We start from the raw sequence: 9,196 nt of genomic DNA on the forward strand, positions 1-9,196 counted from the left end.
GTATTTTGTGAAATTGAATTCGGATGGGTCCCTCAACCGTTTCAAGGCTCGTTTGGTTGCCTTAGGAAACAAGCAGGAATATGGAATTGACTATGATGAGACATTTGCACCGGTTGCTAAAATGAAATCTGTTCGTACAGTACTCGCTATAGCTGCTTCTAACGAGTGGGATCTTCATCAATTAGATGTGAAAAATGTTTTTCTTCATGGTGACCTCGCGGAAGATATTTATATGACTCCTCCTCAAGGTTTATTTTCATCATCTAAGGGTGTGTGTAAGCTTAAACGCTCCTTATACGTTTTGAAACAAGCGCCTAGAGCATGGTATGAAAAATTCCACTCCACTCTACTTGGGTTCTCCTTTACTCAGAGTCAGTATGATTCTTCTCTATTTATTCATAGAACGTCTACTGGAATCGTCCTACTTCTTCTGTATGTTAATGATATGATTATTACTGGTTCTGATCATGCTTCCATTCAAAGCCTTAAACAGCATTTACAAGCAGCGTTTCATATGAAAGATCTTGGTAATTTGCATTATTTTCTTGGTCTTGAGGTTCATTCTACAATCAAGGGCATATTCCTCCATCAACACAAGTATGCCACAAATTTAATTTCCATGGCTGGTCTCCAATCGGCTAATCCAGTGGATACTCCGCTTGAGGTTAATGTTAAATATCATCGTGATGATGGTGATCTGTTGCCTGATCCCTTATTGTATCGTTCAACAAGTAAGTCAATTCATGCACTCTCCTCGCCACCTTCACTTGGCAGCAGTTCGTCGTATAATTTGTTACTTGAAGGGAAGATCTCATCGTGGTTTATTCTTTCCTAGTGGAGTTTCTCCTAAATTGAGTGCTTATAGTGATGCCGATTGGGCAGGGTGTCCTGATACTCGACGACCTGTCACTGGTTGGTGCATGTTTCTTGGCTCTTCATTGATCTCATGGAAAAGTAAGAAACAAGCGAGAGTCTCTAAATCTTCTACTGAATCTGAGTATCATGCCATGTCTGCTGCTTGTTCTGAAATAATTTGGCTTCGTGGTCTTTTGGCTGAACTTGGATTTCCACAAATAGAGCCAACTTCACTTTATTCTGACAATACAAGTGCCATCCAAATTGTTGCGAATCCTGTTTTTCATGAACGCACCAAACATATTGAAGTTGATTGTCACTCAATTCGTGATGCTTATGATAACCGAATCATATCACTTCCTCATGTCAGTACTCAGTTGCAGATTGCAGATATTCTTACCAAGGTTGTTCCGCGTCCACGCCATCAGTTTCTTGTTAGCAAATTGATGCTTATTGACAAGCAGCATCAATTTGAGGGGGGATGTGAATAAGGGTTTGTTCCTAGAATAAGGGTTTGTTTATAGAATAAGGGAAACAAATTAGAAATTGATTTGTTCTCATTAAAATGTAATTATTTAGTGTAATTACCAGTATAGCCCTGTAACCTCTATATATACGAGAAATAATAATGAGAAAAACATCAAGCCAAGAATTCTTGACAGTTTAGTGCGTCTATTTTTTATTTGAAGTTCAGAACATTGAATAATAATGAAAATAAAACCTTGCATATGCTGTTTTGTTTTCAAGAATTAGGAAAATAGTTTTGTATGCACTGTTTTTATATTTTCTTAGAGACAATATAATTTAAACAATGAAAAGTATAACCCATATATTTTGCAGATGTTATCAAATTGATTTCGAAAAATCTTAGCATATCTTTGGGGATCAAAGAAGCTACACTTGCAAAGCTTCTCAAAGTGACGTTAGAGAGGACCTTGGCAGCAGTGGCTCGGTGGGTTACCTTGGGCTAAATTTTCTGAAATCCGACCAAGTGATTGTAAACTTAAATTATAATGTCTCATTGATTATGCATTGAAAGACAAAAAAATCAAAGGTGTCTCATTGACTTGGTATATGTAAGTAGGGGTGGCAAACGGGCATGCCCGCCCCGTTTAGGCCCGCCCCGCAAAAGCCCGCGAAAAAACGGTGCGGGGTGGGGCGGGCATATTAGAGAGTGCGGGTCTAAAATCTTGCCCCGCCCCGCAAAAAAGTGAGGGCGGGGCGGGGAAAGCCCGCAGGCATTGAACCTTTTAGGCCTAAAAATAGTAAAATTGTATGAAAAAACTCATGCCCGCAAAAGCCCACAAAAAAACGGGGCGGGGCGGGGCAGGCACACTAAAGGGGGCGGGCCTAAAACCTCTCCCCGCCCCGCGAAAAAGTGTGGGTAAAACGGGCTTTCCCCGCGGGCTGGGCCCGTTTTGCCACCCCTATATGTAAGTATCATTATGTTTTGCTTGTGTTGATAACTCATATTTTGTTTGTGCTGATATTCTATTTTACATTTGAATGATAATTTTATTTTTTGATTAAATATCTTAATGATAAAATTTATTCAAGAAAGAAGCTATAATGAAAGTTTTATATAGCAAATTTTTTGTTTTATAATTGATTAATTCTTTCAGGAAAATGCTTTGCCGTAAAAATGGTCCTAACTGGTCTTATTAAATAGCCTCAAAGTGGAAGACATGCAAATGCAAACAGTGTTACATATTGTCAAGAACTAATTTTAATTTGTACAACAGTTTTAGATATTGTAAAGGAGGGAGATTATGGAAGATTAAGTAGCTTGCTCAATTAGTAAATAGTCCAATGATAACTGAAGTGTGTAATTGGATGACTTTATCTAAATCTTTCTCTAATATCAACATCAACATCACTATAAAGTGTACTGTAAAAATTGACAGTGCAATATTAAGTGGTATGTAGATAGTGAAATATACATAAAGTTGGTCTAACAAATAAGTAAATGATGGTCAAAAGAAAATAAAATAACATTAACAAATCTTTTGAAAAAAAGTACAGATTTTGAATACCACTACTACTATCATAGGGATCTAATATATTATGGTAGATCTGATAATATAATATATTATTATGAGCAATGCTATTCTTACACCATTTATTACACCAAATACTTACACCAAACACTGTTCACCGTATTTGGTTAATCCAGTGTAAAAATTTGGTTAATGCAGTACTGAAGTTGGTTAATGCAACATCCATATATTAAAAATAATTTTTAGCAGTCATCAAACTTGGTTAATGCAGTGTAAAAATTTGGTTAATGCAGAAATAAAGTTGGTTAATGCAACATTCAGGTATTAAAAATAATTTTTAGCAGTCATCAAACTTGGTTAATGCTGTGTAAAAATTTGGTTAATGCAGTAATGAAGTTGGTTAATGCACGTCTAGGTATTAAAAATAAATGTCCGTACATGAATAGTATTCGCCCGTACATGAATAGTATTCGTCCGTACATAAACAGTGTCGTCCGTACATGAACAGTATCGTCCGTACATACGGTGTAGGTGTACGAATTGGTGTAAGAATAGCATTTTTGTATTATTATTTCACTCTCTTTCATAAAAATTTATCATAGACTTACAATTCTATTTTGTAAAACCAAACTGTTCACATACTTAAAGTGTTATTGAATCATTTTAGACTATCAACCATTGGCATTTTTTTTAATGTTAAAAATTTAATTGAAATAATTTATGAAATAAAACAGGATACAGTCAATTACATTCGACCAAAAAATCATATACAAATATTATTTCTAATGTATATTTAAAAATATTATCAAAAATATCAAATAACATTTTAAAATTTGTAGTAGGACACAACCAATGAAATTCAAGAAAAAACATCGATAAATGTCAAATTTATCATACAAAATTATTTTAATTAACAATTGTCTTTATTTGAGACATGAAATTCTTATTTTAAATGTCAAAAATTTTATTTTTCTCACGGGACATTATTAGTAAAATGTCTATTTTATTTAATTAATAATTATCTATATTTACAGTATAATTTTATACTACTAAATAATTTTACATCAAATAATTTCTACCCGTGCGGCGCACGAGTATATTACTAGTGAATGACATAAAAAAGATGATTAGTTTATTATTGAGTACTATTAAGGAAATAAAATTGAACCGCTTCTATACTATCAGGATTTACAATCTAAAAGATGCAACTAATACAAGTGAAGAACGATAACTTTGAACTTTTTAAAATTTGGATAACCTAATAGAAGTGAAAACAATCGTAGATGAAATTTGGATATAATAAAGTCCATGTGAATCATAGCATGGAGTAAAAGCTACGTGCCAATTTTGACTTCAAGTTAAATGACTAACATAAATTAAATTAAATTAAATGGACAATTGAAAACTAAACAAACAAAATTAAGAGATAAACATGAAAGAGAAATGACTTGACCAATACCATTGACTTTTGTTTTTACCTGTCTCAAACTATAATGTGATGTGAGTCTAGGTTGAATTAATATAAACATGTTCAAAAACTTCAAAGTCTAAACCCAAGGGCTAGCAAACGAGGGCTGGGATAACGAGATGGTAGAACTAGCAATGTGAGTAATTATTGTCGATGATGAAGCACGTGAAGCCACATTGTATTTAGTGTATCTCAATTCATATTATCTTCCATTATCACTAGTGGATACAAATTCATTTATCCTGTTTGATCCTGAAGTTATAAAGGATCTCTATAGACGCGGATTGATCTATTTTGATGTTCCAGTGTATCCCGAGGATCAGTTTAAAATTTCAAGGCTTGAAGGTTTTGTATCCAACAGGGAGCAGTCTTATGAAGATCCTATTGAAGAGTTATTGTATGCAGTTTGTGTTGTTTCAAATGAAAATGCATCTGTTGCGGAGTTGGCAACAGCCCTACAGGCTGACTTGTCACAACTGCAGGGTGCTGCATCATTTGTATGTCGATTGGGATAGGCAACAAAAGTCATTGATCCGTCTTCTATTTTACATTAATGAATGACAATTTTATTTTTTGATTAAATATCTTATTGATAAAATTTATTTAAGAACGAAGCTATATATGAAAGTTTTATATAGCAAATTTTTTGTTTTTTAATTGATTAAGGAAAATGCTTTGCTGTAAAAATGTCCTAATTGGTCTTATTAAATAGCCTCAAAGTGGAAGACATGCAAATGCAAACAGTGTTACATATTGTCAAGAACTAATTTTAATTTGTACAACAGTTTTAGATATTGTAAAAGGGGAGATTATGGAAGATTAAGTAACTTGCTCAATTAGTAAATAGTCCAATGATAACTGAAGTGTGTAATTGGATGACTTTATCTAAATCTTTCTCTAATATCAACATCAACATCGCTATAAAGTGTACTGTAAAAATTGACAATGCAATATTAAGTGATATGTAGACATTGAAATATACATAAAGTTAGTCTAACAAATGAGTAAATGATGGTCAAAAGAAAACAAAATAGCATTAACACAATCTTTTGAAAAAAAGTACAGATTTTGAATACCACTACTACTATCATAAGGATCTAATATATTATGATAGATCTAATATATTATTATTTCACTCTCTTTCATAAAAATTTATCATATACTTACAATTCTATTTTTCTAAACCATGTTCACAGACTTAAAGTGTTATTGAATCATTTTAGACTATCAACCATTTGCATTTTTTTTAATGTTAAAAATTTGATTGAAATAATTTATGAAATAATACGGGATACAATCAATTACATTCAACCAAAAAATCATATACAAATATTATTTCTAATATATATTTAAAAATATTATCAAAAATATCAAATAACATTTTAAAATTTATAGCGGGACACGACTAGTTAAATTAAAAAAAAAAAACATTGATAAATATTGCTTTTAATGTGCATTTGAATACAAATTACCATACAAAATTATTTTAATTAACAATTGTCTTCATTTGAGACACGAAATGCTTATTTTTAAATGTCAAAATTTTTATTTTTCTCACGGAATATTATCAGTAAAATATCTATTTTATTTAATTAATAATTGTCTATATTTACAGTATAATTTTATACTACTAAATAATTTTACACTAAATAATTTTTACCCGTGCGACGCACGGGTATATTACTAGTGAAATGACGTAAAAAAGATGATTACTTTATTATTGAGTACTATTAAGGAAAGAAACGCTTCTATACTATCATGATTTACAATCTAAAAGATGCAACTAAGACAAGTGAAGAACGATAACTTTGAACTTTTTAAAATTTGGATAATCTAATAGAAGTGAAAACAATCGTAGATGAAATTTGATATATTGAAAACTAAACGAACAAAATTAAGAGAAAAACATGATAGAGAAATGACTTGACGAATACCATTGACTTTTGTTTTTACCTGTCTCAAACTATAATGTGATGTGTGAGTTTAGGTTGAATTTTTCTTTTTTATATAATAGAGACAAATTAATATAAACATGTTCAAAAACTTCAAAGTCTAAACCCAAGGGCTAGCAAACAAGGGTTGGGATAACGAGATGGTAGAAACTAGCAATGTGAGTAATTCTTGTCGATGATGAATCACGTGAAGCCTTAAACTGTACATATAATCATATACCACATTGTAGTGTATCTCAATTCATATTATCTTCCATTATCATTGGTGGATACAAATTCATTTATCCTGTTTGATCCTGAAGTTATAAAGGATCTCTATAGACGCGGATTGATCTATTTTGATGTTCCAGTGTATCCCGAGGATCGGTTCAAAGTTTCAAGGCTTGAAGGTTTTGTATCCAACAAGGAGCAGTCTTATGAAGATCCTATTGAAGAGTTACTAGTCTTTATGAAGATCCTATTGAAGAGTTACTGTATGCAGTTTGTGTTGTTTCAAATGAAAATGCATCTGTTGCTGAGTTGGCAACAACCCTACAGTCTGACTTGTCACAACTGCAGGCTACTGCATCATTTGTATGTTGATTAGGATGGCAACAAAAGTCATTGATCCATCTTCTATGCTTCAAGATACAAGTATACCCGGGTCTCCAAGAAATGTATTTAGTGATGAAGATGTTTCTCTTGCTAGTCATGGTTTGACAATATCCATATTGATAATGATATTCAAGCGGATGCTTCGGGTTCAAGCAACCATGGTCCTCTTTCGGCCTATACACGTGTTGCCTTCATAGTTGATGCCAATATAACATCCTATCTTATGATGGTTCTGTTTCACCGGGTCTGAATTCTCATGCTGTTACGCTCTATGAAGCGGGTAAATTAGGTCATGCCAGCATTTTTTATCTTTGCAAGGATCTAAGCCCTCTGGAAGGTGCAAAATATGAGGGAGAACTGCAGGAATTTGCCAAATTTGAGGGAGAACTGCAGGAATTTGCCAATCACGTATTGAGCCTGCGATGTGTATTAGAATGTCTACAATCAGGCGGAGTTGCTTCTGATGTGAAAGTCGAGGAAGGACTTGATAAGATAAATATGGCTACTCCAAGCAATGATGAACCAAGCTCTCAAACAGCTGAAAAATCCTTGTCTGAAAAATTAGGAGACTCTGGGTTACAGAAGCTGAGATAAATAATGATGATTTATTGAGTTTAGATTTGGAGAAGTCTACTGAGGTTTCTGTTTCCTATGAAGGTTTTCCTAGTGATGGAACCAGTTCTATTACATTGGAAGGTGATGGCAATGACATACTGGATTCCAGTAATGATGAAAATCTCCAAAACAATGAGAAACTAATGGTTGAAGGGTCAAATGTTGGAACAGAAATGCTAAAGAGGAAAAAAAATACTGTGTAGATATTCTCCGTTGTGAAAGCTTGGCTTCTCTTTCACCGGCAACCCTTGATCATTTGTTTCTTCGTGACTATATTATAGTTGTGTCCATATTGCCTCTTCCTCATTCATCAGTTCTTCCTAGACCTGGGGTTCCTGTTCATTTTGGTCCTCCCTCGTATTCTTCTATGAGTACTTGGATGAAATTAGTATTATATTCAACTGTAACAAGTGGGCCTCTGTCAGTTGTTCTGATGAAAGGATGGTGTCTGCGCTCGCTTCCTGCTCCATTGGCTGGCTGTGAGAAAGCTCTCATATGGTCTTGGGATGGTTCCACAATAGGAGGGTTAGGAGGGAAGTTTAGTGAAGGGAAGTATACTTTTGCATTGTTTAAATTCACTTCTTAAGCATTCAGTCGTACTGGTGCTGCCTCTCAATAAGTTTGATCTTGATAAATCTGGAAAACTGATTACTATGGATATCGCTTTGCTCTTAAAGAACGCCGATGGCTCAATTGCTCCTGTTGGAAAAGAGTCGGGAATATCCGAAGAAGAAAGTTCAAAGGTGAAGTCTCTATTGAGCGATTTGGCAGACACGATGGAACTATGGACAGTTGGATACATCCGCTTACTTAGATTGTTTAATGATAGAGAGCCTGACCAGTTTTCACCTGATGAAAAGTATGATTGGGTTCCGTTGAGTGTTGAGTTTAGGATGCCATTATTTAGCCCATCGTATGTAATGATATATGTAGAAGGGTGGTGTCATCTGAATTGCTTCAATCTGGATCATTTGGTAACACCATCATGCAATGCAAAGCTTAAGGAGAAAGTTACATGACATTTCTTCAGAGTACCAAGCAACAGGGCCTGCTGCTAAGGTACTTTACCAGAAGAAACAATTTAAGGAATCCTCACGGCAGCTTATGAACTATGCTAGTGGAAGATGGAATCCACTTGTGGACCCTTTCTCTCCCATTTCAGGGGCATCAAGTGAGAATCAAAGGTTAAAACTTGCAACTCGACAACGATGTAGAACTGAAGTTTTAAGCTTTGATGGCAGTATTCTTAGATCTTATGCCTTAGCTCCTGTTTACGAAGCTGCAACAAGGCCCAATGAAGAAGGTACTCAAGCCAACACGATAATGCTTATAACCAATATTATGACCAAATCTGTTGCAATAAATGCACTTAGGACAATCTCCACTTCACCTTTCTTAAGTTCAAAAAAGGATATGGCTCCGAACTAACAGCATAAAGGTGTTGAATATCAGTATATCACTAGACTATACATTTTGTCTTTTTGTTAAATATTATAGCATTTTGTCTTCTTTTCAAATATTATAGCATATTGTATAAAGTGCTAATCAAACCAATAGAAATTACTAAATGGATTATATTATCATGTAAGAGACTAATTAATAGTCCACTTGCTCACTCATTCAACACATAACTTTTGAGTTTCTTTTGACTTCTTAGTGAGATGACTTAAGAATTTTTGTCTAAGAAACCTCATGTTTACCCAACTGGCCAGTTT

General features: G+C 33.9%; 1 pseudogene; it reads left to right on the forward strand.

The window, feature by feature from the left end:
* Window positions 1–6,724: 6,724 nt before the first annotated feature.
* LOC131658294 (uncharacterized) lies at window positions 6,725–8,909 on the forward strand (annotated as a pseudogene).
* Window positions 8,910–9,196: the final 287 nt, after the last annotated feature.

Source organism: Vicia villosa, linkage group LG3 (genome assembly GCF_029867415.1).
Source record: "Vicia villosa cultivar HV-30 ecotype Madison, WI linkage group LG3, Vvil1.0, whole genome shotgun sequence".
Taxonomy (NCBI): domain Eukaryota; kingdom Viridiplantae; phylum Streptophyta; class Magnoliopsida; order Fabales; family Fabaceae; genus Vicia; species Vicia villosa.